Genomic DNA, 16,887 nt, shown 5'->3' on the forward strand with positions numbered 1-16,887 from the left:
TAATGCTAGGCTTTAAAAATAGTAAAATGATGCAAAAGGAAACAAACTGAAAGCTGTCGAAGAATAACTAGAGGGAGGATAAAGTTTTGGCAGTAAATTGAGGGCATCAGTCTGACTAAAATATTGTATATAAATGTGTATACATGTGTAAGAGACAGAGAGAAAGAGAGAGATAGTGAAATACCATAGTGAAATCAATTTGAACCATTAAAATACAATTTGAAAAAGAATATTAGGAATATTGAGGACCGGGAATTTGTTCTAGTGGTCAGTGTTTGCCTAGCATGCACGAAGCCCAAGGTTTGATTCCTTGGTACCACATAATAGAAAAAGCTGGAAGTGGTGCTGTGGCTCAAGTGGTAGAACTCTAGTCTTGAGAAAAGCCTAAGAACAGTGCACAGGCCCTTAGTTCAAGCCCCAGGACTGACACACAAAAAAAAGAACATTAGGAATGTAAACCAGGCTCTTTCTGCAGTGTTGGTCCTAGGGGGAGAAGGGAAAACATGGAGAGAATGGAAGAGACAGAATATGTGTAAAAAAGGAAATGAAGCATGTTGAGCCTGGTTTGGAAAGGGAAAGTATAGATGATAGGTGGTGGTAAAGATGTGTTGGATCGAAGTACATTTGCAAAGGCCAAGGATTTGGCCTACGGATAGAATGCTTGCTTAGTGTGCTCAAAGATTTGTGTGCTCCATTCCTTGGTACCACATACATACAAAAAGGCAGAAATGATGCTGTGGCTCAAGTGGTAGAGCTCCAGCCTTGAGAAAGCCCAAGGACAGTGCGCAGGCCCCGTATTTAAGCCCCAGGACTGGCAAAAAAAAATACATTTGCATACACATACAGACATGTCAAAATGAAGCTTCTGTGTACAATTCAGTGATGAAAGTAACATGAGAAATGAAAAAATAATAGGAAAATATATACAAGTAAACAACCACAAAAAGTAAGAATGCTCAGATTCCACACTAAAAGACAGAAAGTTAATTATTAGCCTACTTCATAAGGTATTTTAGATGAACAGACCAGAGGGAAGTTCTGATATTCTTACTCTGGTTTTCTAGTTCCAAAGTTAGTTATGGTATGTTACAACTCTATGTTCTAATTTGAGGCTTAAAGCTTTTGTTACAATTTCAGGAAAAATAATCACAAGATTTGATAAACTAGAAAAGTGATTTACTTTTCTCTATTTAGCACCTGAGATTTATGTAAATTGCTTTTGATGTTTTCTGTTAGGCCATCTTACACCTGATTTTTAAAAATTATTCTTGTCTGTAAAGAATGATTAACCTTAAACATCAACACCTCCAAATTGCTTTCTACACTAAACAAGTTACACTCACATAAAAGGCACAAATCTATAAAGTATGATTACAGTGGTTTCAATTTAATTCTTGTAAATAATTAAAATTACTTTCATTCAAATATAGCTTTGCTTCCCTTTTTAGAGCATTTCAAAAACCTTGAGGAACTTTTGCACATCCTCTTGCTTTGCTATATAGTACAAATAAGTATATTCCCAGATTATCAGAATAAAATTAAAGAGAAATTGACACCTAGATTCAGTAGTTTGCATACTTTAATAAACTTTTCTTCAATTAGTTATTGTCTGTGGATTCAATTAGCACACAAATTCTTGTTGATGTATTTTTTTTATAGAATCACATGAACCCCATACCTTTTAGGTATGCCTAAAGGATGGACATTAAAAGGCTATATTGATTACAAAATTCATGAAGAAGACAGAAAAATTGTTTATGAACCCATTATCCTCATATCCAAATGCTAGTCTTAGATTGTTTGGTATTAACCCTAACAACACTTTCATACTATTATTTTCTAAAAATTAATACTAAATATTATATATAAAGTTTCTGTTAAGTAATAAGGACTGAAATGAGCCAAAATGTATTGTGATTTTTTTAACCACTCCTGGGGCTTGAACCAAGGGCCTGGGCATTGTCTTCAAGCTTTTGTAAAGCTAGCATTCTACCACATGAGCCACAGCACTGCTTCCAGCTTTTTTCTTTTCTTTTTTTGTAATTGCCATTCCTGGGGCTTGAACTCAGGGCCTGAGCCCTGTCCTTGGCATTTTCATATGGCTAGAGCTCTGCCACTTCAGTGAAAGCATTACTTCCAGATTTTTCTGTGTATGTGGTATGGAAGAATTGAACTCAGGACTTCATGCATGCTAGGCAAGCACTCTAATACTAGGCTACAATTCCCAGCCCTGTATTGTGATTTTATAATAAACATGAGACTAAAATAATCCTCTACAAAATAAAAGCAAACACACTGATAAACAGATATCCTCATAGATTGTACTGAATAACAAAATTATACACATTAGTCTCTGTCAAACTCAATCACAAGTCATTCAGAACTATTAATTTTTGTGAAAATGAGAGACAGATCTAAATCTCCAAGCCATTTAGTCTCAGTGAACACTGAAGTATTCTTTTGTATCATATTTTCTTCAAAATTATAATTAAATGATGATCAGTGTGCATAGGTATACAATCAATTTATTGAAAAGCAGACAAGTAAGGAAATCTCCTTAAGTTTCCTAAACACAGAGGCTATGTTAGTTTATTGCTATAAATTCAATGACTGTCATGATCCAGCACATCTTAGATATCCAAGAAATATTTTCCAAATGAAATAGAACATTTTTAGATTATATTCCTAATTTCCTTTTACAGATACCTCATTTCTTTCAGGCATGGTGCAATGACTTAAAAACAAAGACTATCTGTGAGTATCAGAGCTAGATTATATGACTCATTTTAGTTTTTGTTGCTATTCATGGCAAGTATTCCAGCACCTGGTATACCACACGGCTCTGAAGTTTACCCCTTAGTGTTAAAAAGAACTGATCAGTTCATTGTTTCTCCAGAAAACTCAAGCTGTTAGACAAAGATTGCTTTGGGGATGCTATTATAGCTTAGCAGGTGAAAAAAAAACCCCAGCAAAGCCATTTATTTAACACAGTTTCATACTGATGGTTACAGCAACTCTAGGGACATTCTTTAATGAGGCAGACTGCCTTGTCTGTGCCCCAAATGATGCATACCCATGTTATTTTTTGTGTTGTTTACAAAAGGAAGAAGAAGCCTCCTGTTGGGAATGTAACAATAAAACAAACCTTGCTCTCCATTGGATGTAAGACACAGCAAGATGTATCATGATTACAGTATTGGGGAAAACATCTGAAAAGGATGGACTTCATTGATGGACAGGAGCTTACTGATGGCTCCTAAAGAGACATAGAGCTTCACATAATAAGCAGGGCCTGCATAGTAGAGGAGATGGACCTTAGAATGGGTGCTGGTAACAATGACCAAGAAAAGTAAATAGGTTTGTGTATTACTCTTTCCCTATGACCCCAATTACTATTTTATATATAATTCTCTGGATTCAGTTAGGTGTATACATTATTCTTCCCATCAATTTTATGTCTCAAATTCAACCAAGTAAATTTAGCTTAACTTAATGCAGGGTAACATAAATGTGGTCATAAAATTTCTATGTTCATAAAAGTAAAATGTAGAAAAGTGAGTTCATCTCTCCTGCCAGCTAAACAGGACATGAGAAAAATCAGAAAAAACAAAGAGAATTGATCCTGACCATATAGAAAAAATTTTATTGAAATAAGTTTAAAAACTTTCAAAATGTCTGATCAAGTTTGTTGATAATGTTTAAAGAAATGTGAAAAATTAATCCTTAAATTTGCCTTTACCATGTCTGTAAAAAAAGTGATGAACTATTATTAGTGAACTGATTGTTTAGGGGTGATGGAATAAAAGCAAGCAAGGATCTTTCTCTCCATGTAGAAAACAGCCATCTTGGCAGAACATATCCAATGTAGCTATGGGAACTCTGCTCTAATGCACACTTGCAACACTCAAGGGAAAATCTGAATGACAAATTGAAGTTAATTTCAGTCAATTAACATAGTCAAAGCTAATCACTATTTCCATCTCCAGGCTGTGGCAGGCATTTGTGTGTTTGCTCCTGGGGCAGCTTGTAGGAAGTTTTCAGGAGCCAGAGAAAGCAATAAAGACTCAGTTCTCCAAATATCTAGATCTGAACTCTGCTCACTGATGGCTGCTCCTGTGGCAGAGGAACAGACAAAAAGCAATGTTGGCTGAAACACCTTCCAGGAGATTCAAAAGGCCAGTGACCTCTTTTTCTGCTTCATTTTTTTCTTTTTCTCTTTTGGGAAAAATAAGAACAATTGAAGAGCAACTGTATATGCTGGGAATAATTATAAATTGATCACACATGTCTAGAGAAAGTCCTAGTCTCAGAAAAGACCAAAGATCTTATGGTAATACCACAAGCAGATTCTTGTCAGAGAAAAGACCTACCACATTATAATTCTTGAACAAAATATAAACAGCAATATAAAAAGAATAATAATAGTTAATAACAATTACACAAACAGTAGCGTTAAGCAAAGGAGGAAGAATCTGATTTCTAGCATTATCTTAATATTAGATTGAAAATTCAGTTTTTTAACTAACAAGGCATATAAAGAAATAGGATAGCACAGCCCAGTCAAAGGGGAAAATTAACTGAAAATTCTCTACAAAAATAAGGTATAGTGGCAGAACTACTAGGCAAACATTATTTTAAGCAGACATCTTAAAAGATGTCCAAGAATTAAAGGAAGAAGTACGGAGAGTTGAGAAAGTGATATAGGAACAAAATGGAGACACCAATAAAAAAAAAAGTTCTAAGAGAAATTCCATGTGTAAAAAGTTCACCACAGAAATGAAAAGTTAGCTAAGACAATACAAAGATGTATTTCAGATTGACAAATAAGTGAACACGGACATCCAATCTGAGAGTCTGAAATAAATGTATTGGAAGGTAAACAGAACCCAAGTGAACTATGGGAAGACATTAAGCTGACCAGCACATGTATTGCATGTATTGTGGGAGTCTCAGAAGAAGAAAAGACAATGAAGGAGCAGAAAGTATTTAAAGAGATGAAAACTTAAAATCTTCTAAATTTGATAAAGGGTCTAAGTAGTTTAACACACTATACATAACATAGGTGGCTCAAAAGGAGCCACTCACATTATAGAACGCTTTGATAAAACAGAATCTTGCAAGCTACAAAAGGGAGGTGACTTGAGACATTCAAAGAATATTTAACAGAATTTTTAACAGCTAGAAAGCAATAATATAACACATTCAAAGCCCTAAAATGAAAACCAGACCATTGTCTCCATACCATACTTCTAACAAAATTATCGTTGTAAATAAAGGATATCAAGATATTCCCAGGGAGACTTGAGGCAGTTTGTTCAATGGTTTCATTCCTGCTACAAGAAATATTCAAAGAAATTATTCCATTATTTCAAAGTAGTCTATGCAGTCCAATTTGACCATGTTCTTGATCAAATCCAAAACAAAGTAGACTATGACTGGTCTTTTTTTTGCCAATCTTAGATTTGTGACTATAGCTATACATACATCCATATGATCATACTTATTACCAATATTTTTCAAAGATAATAATATGTCTTCAGTTATGAGTATGTGATATAATAATTATACTATGTTAGCAGTGATTAATACTTCCTTTTGTCTTTAATCCAATGTCATACACAGCATTAACTACCAGTTATCATGAATAAAATGAAGTTTTCTTCTATTATTTATAGTCATTAGCCAGGAAATATTTCGGGAAATATTTGGTCAGCCTATATCACACATAATCAACTTATAATGATTCTGAATTTTTAATAGTCCTAGAATACCTACTACATTTAGTTCAAGTAAAAGACCTACCTCACTTCAAGTTTACTTTCATTAGATTAAGTACCTCTGTTTTGTCATTGAAAACCTTGAGTCACTTCAGGAATGGAACATATAGTTTGCATAGATTTCTTTTGCTAATAATTTGCCTCATTGCATTTTCTGAAAAAGTTGAACACCATGAAACTTAAGACCTTAAGTTAATTCCAATTGACCGCAGTTGAGATATTTTCTTCTTGTTTTGCTGATAATGGTGTGCAGTGAGAAACAAATGCCAACATAACAAAAATAACAAAATCATTTCTAATTGAAAACTGCCTTACTTTGTTCAGGATTTAGGATTTGTGCAATGACATGTTTAGTCACTACGTTCAGGCCCGTGTAATCTGATCCAGGTAACCTCTGAGTTGAAGGATAGCCACAGTCTATTTTTAAAAGTTGAAATCTTTGTAAAAGAGAGATGGTGGCAGGCCAAATGAGCTTTTCTAGCCCAGTCTCACTGTACCAACTAATATCTTTCAATTGGCAAATTATACTTTGGCGTGAGCAGAAGGATGGATGTCTGCCACTTTTTTGGTCCCCAGTAAAATAGTTATGAACATATGCAGTGTGCTGCTCATTTTTGGAGATTGAAGATGGCAGGTTGAATTGTACTAAAAGGACAAAAAATTCGGTGACTTGGTGCCCAAATAGGCTTAGCAGGAGATGAGCAAGGTCATTTAGCAAGGACTAAATATTCCAGGATTGAATTTTCTGACATCTCATAGTTCACATTCCTTTCTTAGATTATTTTAGTGTTCCTGTTGTTAGTCTTGACTAATTCAATCCCAATAGCAGGAATTAAGGGATTAAGTTTTTAAAAAGATACTTAATTTGCGGTTTCAAAACAATGCAGTCAGAACAGTAGGGAGTTTGATGTGAAATGGACATGGACGCAGCACATTTTCTAAGGATGAAATTTGTCAAACGATGGGACAGAATGCATCAATGCATTGGAGTAAACTCTATATTATATCAATGCATTGAAGGTAAATTCTATATTATGCAAATGTTAGGGAAAAACTAGATCATTTGAAGGGTCTATATAGTTGCTTTTTTTTTTAAATGGGGCAGATGAGGGGAAATACACTTAGTTTTCCTGAATGGTGTCCTTTAACATATAAGTATTACAATACCAAAAATTGTCATTTTTGTCATACTCTGAAATACATACTTTCATTTTATTTTACTTTTTGCCAATTTATAGTATTCTTATGTAATAATATTTCTAAAATATTTTAAAAATGAAATTTGGTAGAAAATAATTACAAAATAAGTACATTTGATAGGTTTTGTGAATTGGTTTACACTGTGCTCATCTATAGTAACTAATTACTTGAATAATTATACCTTAGAAAGCCAGGTACTGGTGGCTCATGACTGTAATCCTAGCTACTGAGGAGGCTGAAATCTGAGAATTGTGGCCCAAAGCCAGTTGGTGCATTAGAGTTTCTAAGGCTCTTAGCTCCAATAATAACTCAAAAACAGCCAAAGGTGTGCAAAGTGGCAGAGTGCTAGCCTTGAGCACAAAGTGACATAATTGAGGCCTTGAATTCAAGTGCCAGGATTGGTGGGGTATTGGGGAGGAGTCAATCTGAGATAATAAAAGTTTGTTGCCAGCCCACTTGGTATCAGAGCCTACTTGGACAATAGCTTCCATAGCTAGTGAGTTACCTACATTATGAAATCTAGAAGTACTTTAATGGGAAGATGTATGTGAATATGGAAATAAAGACTTTCAAACAAATTGTCAGGTTTAAATACATTACCTTACTATGTGTACGGGCTGGACACTGTTAAGGCATCATTTTTGGAAGGAAGGACTTGACTTGTTTTTAATGAGTTTAATATTTTCAGCTCATAACTTTCTTGATCTCCACATTATACCTGTTTCTCTACAGACAAAATTCCAAACTTTTACATACTTTTGCTCTACTTTTTCTTCCTGATTATCATCATAAATATGGTTTCAAAGAGCCAGCCAAACCCTTGCTAAAAACTGGATTTGTGTTGCTCTGAGTTTATTTAGTTTTAATCTATCTATTATTATTATAAAGGTGATGTACAGAAAGGCTTCAGTTATAGATGTCAAGAAAGTGTACATGTCTTTTGAAACAATGTTCCCTTTCCTTGTTTTCTCCCAGTTTTTCCCTCCTGTTCTCACAAGAAAACAAAAACAACAGTGAATAAGAAGGAAACAGAGGAAGAAGAAAAAGAGGAGGAGGAAGAGGAGGAGGAGGAGGAGAAGGGAGGAGGAGGAGGAGGAGGAGAAAGTTTAAAGTTTTTACATTCCCTGGATTTGAGTATATTAGGCAGGACACTTATTTTTTCTTTTTTATTGTAATTAATAGAAGGGTTACAGTTATATTTGCCAGATAGAAGGTGATTACTTCACATTGATACCCCTTCCCATATTTTTGTCCCCATTTCCCTCCCCTGACTCTCTCCCCTCATCTTATTTTCTTCCCTTCCCTATCTTATCTTAAATAAACAAATAAATATATATACAATATATCAGATAACAATGTAAAGTACTGTAACAATATGAGCATAACCAAGGGACAACGAAAGAGATGAGCAATAAAATTAAGAACAACAATCACACATTATATGGCTCTTGTTTCCATATCCTGGAGGTCCTTTCACTTAGCCTCATCCTATATGGCCTTATGTACCTAGGTTTTTTCCTATTGTAATCCTCTTCTAGGAATGTCCAAGGTTTATATTACTTATGACAAATGAGGGAAACCATTGATCCTGTTCCTTTGAACAGGATCTGGTTTACTTCACAAAAATATGGAATGCTTCATGAATTTGCATGTCATCCTTGCCCAGGGGACATGGTAATCTTCTCTGTAGTGGGATGCTTTTAAAGTAAAATTTACCCAAAGTCTCAGGAAACAGACAAAACTTAGGAGTTGTTTACTAGAATATGCCAGAAGCAGCCGTGGGCCCAGTTCCCAATAATAGTCTTCATTTTCTCAGAAACCCATGACCACCCCTTACTATGTGCATTCCTATCAGATCTTTAGTCTGATAGGAAATTACCCATTAAGCACTTCTTACAGCACTTAAGGGATATGCTAGTTTAGATCTCTAAACTCCAGTGAAAGCCTACTTCCCAGAGTTCCCAGAACCTCTCAGTGTAATAACACTAGCTAGGGCCTGGGAGGAGACTGCATATACAAACCATAACAAAACATTATGTTATGGTTGGAATGATTCTATTCCAAGAAGCCTCTTCCCATTTCAGTGTTCTAGAGTACTTGCCTACAATGTGCTAAGCCCTTAACTTCCATCACCAGCAACACACACACACACATACACACACACACACACACACACACACATATTCATTAAAAAATATTAGTTTGGACAATGAGAAGAGGTATCAATGTGTGAGTAGTAACGCACCTACCACCTAGTGAATGTAACTGTAACCCCTCTACACATTATCCTGACAATAAAAATTTAAAAAAAATAAAAGTATTAGTTTGGACAAAAAATGGTACCTTAACTGAGTCCTTGGAATGTTGTTGTATGAACAAAATCAAGTTTCTAATTGTAAGATAAAAATAATGCTTTTTGATTGATAAGCACTGTGTGAAGCACAACTTTGGTATATCCATCCTTTGGTTTTGTATAAATGTGGGAGAGTTAGCTATCATTTTTATTTTTGTGTACAATGCTCTGTATTTCTGCACTTGTATATTTGAAGTTGGTAGTTCAAATACAGGCATGTGTGGGTGATTGCAGATTAACTTGATATAAAACATTGCCATACCTGGTAACTAAGATTATTAAATTATTCCATCCTAACTGATATTGGTTGCAATCCCAAACCCTTAACTTTGATTTTTTTCTGTTAATGTAATGAAACTTGAATGCTTCTCAAAAGTAAAATCTTAATAAAAAATAAATCTAAAATGATATTTTTCACTTATATTTAAAAATGCTCACATGAAATTTTGTGATAAAATTAATTGAAGGAGGATTTCAATTATTATGGAACTTTCTACCCAAGTAAAATTTAAGGTTAGGAAGTTTGCATGATATACCTTAATACTCTGATAATTTCAAAATAGATGTTAAAAGGTATGAATTATCTTGACAGGAAGTATGAGAGAACTAGGGTTAAGAAAGGACCATAAAAGGCTACTAAAATACTTAATCTATTTATTAACTATTTTAATCATTTCTGATAATTTGGTAAAATTATTTTACCATCCCTCTCTGAAGAGTATTTTTAGATCTTTCTACAAGTACTAATGTGTTTTCTCTGAAAGAACAAAATACCCCAAAAACCTGACCATTTTTCTAATTGTGACTATCCAAGACTCTTTTGCTGTATAGTCTAGCTTAGGATGAGTTTAATGTCTATGGTTTTGGTCAAAACATAGTAAGATTTCTTTTTTTATTGTAATTAATAAAAGGGTTACATGATATTTGCCAGATAGAAGGTGCATTAATTCACATACATTGATACCCTTTCACATGTCTTGGTACCCATTACTCTCCCCCCCACCTCCACCTGTCTTGGTTTTCCCCCCTTCCCTATCAAATTTCAAATAACCAAATACAAATAAATTCAATATATCAGATAACAAAGTGAGATGCTGTAACAATATGAGATACCCAAGGAGATGAGAGATAACATAATATATTAAGTAAGATTTCTTGATGAAAATTTATTTAATTTTTATCTAAAATACTTCAAAATTTTAAAAAATGTATATAATAACAAAATCTACTTTGTTTTATATGTAGACTTAAACCTTTATTTTATTCTGTTTTTTTGATAGTTGTTACTATAGTCATGGTGTTAAAACTCAGAGCCTGGGCATTGGTCCTAAGCTTTTTTGCTCAAATCTAGCATTCAAACCACTTGAACTATAGCTCCACATTTGGCTTTTGGGATAGTTAACTGGACTTTCCTGTCCAACCTGGCTTCAAGCATGGGACCCAGAGCTCAGCCTCCTGAGTAGCTAGGGTTACAGCTGTGAACCATAGGCACCTGGCTTCAAATCTACTTTTTTGTCAGTCTTGGGGCTTGAACCCTGGGCCTGGATGTTCTCCCTGAGCTCTTCAGCTCAAGGGTACCACCCTATCCCTTGAACGATTGTGCCACTTCCGGTCTTCTATTGGTTAATTGGAGATAAGATTCTCACAAACTACAGTACTCCGTCTGGCTTTGCATCGCCATCCTCAGATCTCAGCTTCCTGAGTACCTAGGATTAGAGGCATGAGGCACCGTGCCCAGCTCAAATCTATTTTTAAATAACTTGGGAGAAAGTAAGTAAAACTATGATACTCGATTATGTCAAATTTTAATGTGTATGCACAGTCACTTGACCTTTATAAAATAAAATTGTATATATGATTTTTTGTTTATTTGAAATAGGGAAGGGAAGGAGAGAAACAAGATGACTGGGAAAGGGTGGATGGAGGGAAAGGGGGACAAAAACATGAGAAGGAATGTCAAGTTTTGAGAAGTAATGTACCCATTACCTGATGAATGTAATCATAACCCCTTTATCCTGACAATAAAATAATATAAAATAAAATGAATAGTCAGTAATTGGATATTACCATCAACTGAAATTGTTATATAATATTTGAGCCACTTTGCTATCAAATTTATATTTTTCAAGTACACATTTCTTTATCTTGACATATGAGACTCAAAAACATCAAAGTTCTAATTTAGTTCTTAAATATTAAAAAATACACTGAGATAGAAATTTCATTCTTGGATGTCTAAGTTGATGCAAAGAGTATTTTCAATTGGTAAAAGACTTCTAAATTGTATCAAGAAAATCAGTACACTGTTAAAGGTTGCTAACTAAAAAAAAATGCACTAGATTTTCCTAAGATTTATGGTTTTAGCATACCTTAATTTTGAACTCATTTACTGATGATGCTTTGTTCCCTGAAAATACTTTTTCTCAGTTACAAACTTGGAGAGATAACCAAAATTCATGCCTTTATTGGTGTAGTTTGATGTCAGATTCTAATACTATACAATCCTATTCTATATAATACAGAATTATCATAATAATGCAGCCTTCGTACTTCGAAGTTAAGATCCAATAGCATTCATTGAATGATTTATTTATTAAATTTACTTATCATTACATATACATTTATTATGTTGTAGAAAATGGAGAGGTAATAGAAAAGTTGACCTGTTCTAATCCTAGTGGAACTTATGTACTCCATTTTATCTAAGACTAATTCATATCAATTTCATTTTTCTGAATAACAATGGAGAACTGACTACAGAGATATCCAGGTAGGAATCTATTTATAGATGGGGCTAGAACAAATAGTGTACACTGAGTTATAAGAATGGGACATATTGGGCGGGAGTTTGGCATATTGGTAGAGTGCTTACCTAGCATGCACGAAGACCCAGGTCCGATTCCAGGGTACCACATACATAGAAAAAAGCCGGAAGTGGTGCTGAGGCTCACGTGGTAGAGCTCTACCCAGTGCTCAAGCCTTGAGCTCAAGTCCAGGACTGGCAAAAAACAAACAAACAAAAAAACCAACCCCCCCCCCCCAAAATCCCAAGAATGGGACATATTGGTAATAATATCTACAGGATATTATAATGCTTTGTCTCTTTAAAAGGAAGGTTGTTATAACTCAAGTATTTTATTTATGTACTTAGAAAATCTATTGCAGGGACAATAATTTATGCCCACTGTATCCGTTTTCCCCTTTTTAACTAATAATTACAAGGTAAGGTTGACATTTGGTATCCTAGCTAAAGGCTATTTTGTCCAGTATCCTCTGTTGGCTTCACAGTGCCTAGTTATTGATATATCCTTATCTGGTGTATGTAAAATGGGTCACATTAGTTAAACATGAAACTTCAATTTTAAAAGTTGTCCTTCCCCTGGTTTCTAACTAATCAGTGGCATGGGGATGCAATAAGCGGCCCTAGAGTAAGCAATGTGAGTCCAGAGATAGACAACATTTCTTCTATACAAGCATGTGTTCTCTTTCCATCCTTGCCAATAAAGCCAGACTTCATTCACTCTTTGTTCATTGGGAGTGCTGAAGGGAAAGCATTTATCTGGCAAGACAATAGATGCTGTAATTCTATTTCCCTACTTAGTGAATGCTTTATTGATAAGTCCACTGGGACCACCAGGAAAATGCTTTTCCTGCTTTAAAGGAGATAGAAGCAGGTTGCCTGTGGTTTACACTGTAATCCTAGCTAGTTGGGAGGCAGACTTCTGAGGATCAACTCTGAAAGCCAGCTGGGGCAGGAGAGTTGCTGAGACTCTTATCTCTAATTAACCACCAGAAAACCGGGAGTGGTGCTCAATGGGTAGAGGATAAAAATAAGTATAAGGGGCCACATGGTGTCCCCTTCAAAAATGCTGTACGAAAACTTCAGCTTCCATTATGATTATATTTTGGGAGATGACATTTTTTGTCAGTCCCAGGCTTGAACTCAGGGCCTGAACACTGTCCTTGGGTTTTCTCAAGAATAGAGCTCTACTTTTGAGCCACACCACATCTGGCTTTTTCTATATGTGGTACCAAGGATTCAAACCCTGGTCTTTGTATGCTAGGCAAGCACTCTACCACTAGGCCAAAACTTTTAGTCCCTAAGGAAAGGACTTTTAAAAAGATTGAGTTCAGAAAGTGGGTGCTGTATCCAATAGGCTGATGTCTTTATTAGAAGAGTAAGAGATACTTCACTCTGTTTCTCCTTGCCCCTGTGTAAACAACAAAAAAAAGGCTTTGTGAGAACATTACAATGGAGTCATCATCTATAAGCAGAAAGAAAGGCCTTATCAGCCACAAGATTTACTGACACTGGGATCCTGACCTTGCAGTCTCAGAATGGTGAGAAAATCAAAGGTATTCTGTAGGTGCCATACAGGATACAGACAGCATTTAGATAAATCTGCAAGCGAAGCACCAAGTTCCCTTCATAGATTTGGGATGAATGCTGGTGGACCTGGGATGTTTGAAGCCTCTGTGGTTGTCATGAATTCTTGAATGAAAGGTTTGATAGGGAGAATGAATATGGGGCCTTGATGGTTGTAATGGACTCTGGTATATACTAAGCCTTCCTCACCGTATCCACAAGCCTGTCACTTCTTAGCAAGATTCTGCCCTGTTCACATCTGAAGTGACAGAGCTCCAGCACTGGTGGCAATGATGTCTACACTGGGAAGTAGGTATAGCAGGATAAAAGCCACAAGTCATTTCCGTGTATACAGATCTTTTGTTAGGCAATTGCCTAAATAACATTTTGTTTTACTATTGGAAAATTCCTCTCAATATTGAACCTAAATCTTTCATGCTACATCGTTTGAAATAAGAGACTTATCTTTTGTTGCATTTGTCCTATAAATATCTTCTCATACATTTTTGATCTCCTTTAAAATTTCATTCTATGAAAAAAATATTTAGGTTATCACTATTTCACACTGACCCGAAGCTCTATGACAAGCCAGCTGGCTTTGGCCCAGCTTGTGAGTTTTCTTGGCAGAAGGGAACTTGTGTTCTTAAGCAGCTCAACGGGAGCTAGGCTACAGGAACTCCATCCTTTGTAAGCCCTTCTGAGCCATCAGTGAAGGTCACTTCCGCAAAGTCCTTGTTACTTAGCTTGTGCTGGGGCAGAGTCACGAACTGTGGGGTGTCCAGGAATCTGTGAGCTGCTGCTTGCCTCTGCCCAGTGTTGTTTATATAATGGCTGTGTGGCCTCATAGAATAAGGTCCAATTTCCAAACTAAATTCCTCCTAAATCTTGAACAAACAATTCTCTCTATATTTTTAATCCTACCAATGACTTTAGAAACGAATTCGTATCTTGTTCAGAGACAACCTGCCAGAGGACATCAAAGTGGTATCTGGAAGAGGCAGATATGGATGAGCTTGACCCTAAAGCTCATACTGTGAAGTGTTTCAATTGGTGGATGGTTCAGGAACGTTAATACTCTCTTGGATGAGATAAAGTGATCTTAAGGAGACTATAAAGGAGGAAGGAAGAGATAGACGTCAGGTGGTCAGACTAAGCATCAGCCGACTATAATATGATCTTATAAGAACTGGGCTTTATAAAGATTTATTCATACAAAGTGCTGCCCTCAGTCCTCATAAAGCTGCATCCTATAGCTTCCTTGATGCTCTTGGTATTCTTCCCACCATACTACTCCATTCCCTTGACTAAAGTAATTCATCCAGGAGTTGATCTGTTATCCACGGCAGAACACTCAAGGTTGCATAGCCTACCGAAGATGGAAGGAGTTGCACCTTCTCCTTTCTGAGAAGAAGATTTAAGACTAAATTATGAGACAGCCATATGCCCAACTTCTTGCAAGAAGCCTGCATGTAGAAGCTAAGATTGAGAGAATTGATCACAGCAATTGACATCTGGCTTCCAGTGCCTGATGTCCCTGGTGATGGCTTGTTTTCCACAGCTATCCTTCTGATTATTCAAAATGCCCGAGTGCCTTTCCATTAAGTAAATACATCTCTCCTTTTACCTGCATTTCTATAACTTTTAATAGAAATACAGATCATGGGACATAAGACTTATAGGAAATATAGAGTTAAGGACAACCTGAATAAGATGAGAGAACTATTCCTGGTGAATTATGACATTTTCTTTTATAGGAACCAAGGATGGAAACAAGTGAAGGTACATGAGAACATGCCACATGATGACAGCACAATGCTCCGTATTCAAGTGTTCTGCTGTGGATAGATTATGGGTCTCTAGTCACAAGTTGCCATCCCAACACCCAGTGTTCTGGTATTTTGAGACAGGGTCTTTGGAAAGTTATTACTTTTACTCAAGCTCTTCCGTGTGGAGGTCTAATGATGCTGTTAGTATCCTGAGAAGTCAAAGAAGACACAGGAGAACAACAGTCATATAACAACTGGGAACAGAGTCCCCATCAAGAGCCATATCAGTTACCACCTTGCTTATCGACTTTCCCTGTCTACATGTATGAAATTTCTTCTCTGAAGCCAGTCAATATTTTGCTAGGACAATATGAGCTAAGACAGAAATTGGCAGCAAGACTTAAGAGTGCCACTCTAACTAGTAATATCATGTAGAAGTAGTTTTGAGGAATGAGTAGATATAAGAGTTTTGAGGCACATGCTAGGAAATAAAGATACTTTCATGAAGGACTATGGTTCTATTGCTTAGCAGAAAGAAAAGAAAATCAAACATAAGATTCCCATCTTCTTAGAGAATTCATTAGTAAAACGAATATTTACTAACAAAATGCTTGTGAATCTCTTAGGCATTCTGTGTTGCATAACAAAATACTTGAGACGGAGTCATTTGTAAAGGACAGAAATCTATTTTCTCACAGTTCTGGAGGCTAAGATTCCAAGACCAAGGCATAGATGGCATGTGTAGCAGAAGACAGAAGTGCAAGGAAAACGATTGCAGTGTCCTCATGAAATAAAAGAGAAGATTGGATGCATACATGGAGGGATTCATTTTACTTTTTAAAAAATATATCTTAATAGTACAAGGGGCTTCCATTGTGATAATTCCATGGATGTTCTTTGAACACTGTTCTTTGAATGAGTTCTTTGGGAGGTACTTGACCCTATGTTCACAGAACAACTTATTTCTGCATCGCCTCTAAAAGGCTTCATCATTACAGTGGCATCATCTGGAAGTCTGAAGCAGATAATTCACAGACATAGGACATAAGTATGGAAAGGAAAAGAGGCTTCTAGTGAGGTATCCATTGGAAACTGGAGAAGGGCTATTTTTGTTAAGAAGTGGCAAAGAAATTGACTATATTTTTCTAATCATTTTGACTTTTATCGAAGATAGAACCTGTGAGAGATGAAAACATATTTAGTTTAGATTTAGATGAAAAAACATTTAGCTAAGATTTCTAACCAGTGTTGAAGGTATGTTGCACTTCTGATAACCTACAATAAAAATTTTAAGGAGAAAGAAAATAGAACTTGGATATTTGATCAATTTCTAGATTTTTTATGGTAAATAATGTTCCAAACAACTGTAATGTGCTCAGAAGAAAATAGGAAGTGTCTGGTCAGGTGCCAATTAAAAATTAAATG

General features: G+C 35.7%; 1 protein-coding gene and 1 non-coding gene across 3 annotated transcripts in view; both read right to left on the minus strand.

The window, feature by feature from the left end:
• Positions 1–16,887, minus strand: part of Epha6 (EPH receptor A6) — a 707,005-nt gene that overhangs the window by 300,684 nt on the left and 389,434 nt on the right. The window lies entirely within an intron of this gene.
• LOC150069490 (U6 spliceosomal RNA) lies at positions 8,599–8,709 on the minus strand. The gene has a single exon (XR_016538447.1). It is a non-coding gene; the product is annotated as a U6 spliceosomal RNA (small nuclear RNA).

The sequence above is a fragment of the Megascapheus bottae genome, chromosome 1, assembly GCF_031878675.1.
Source record: "Megascapheus bottae isolate mThoBot1 chromosome 1, mThoBot2.hap1, whole genome shotgun sequence".
NCBI classification, from domain to species: domain Eukaryota; kingdom Metazoa; phylum Chordata; class Mammalia; order Rodentia; family Geomyidae; genus Megascapheus; species Megascapheus bottae.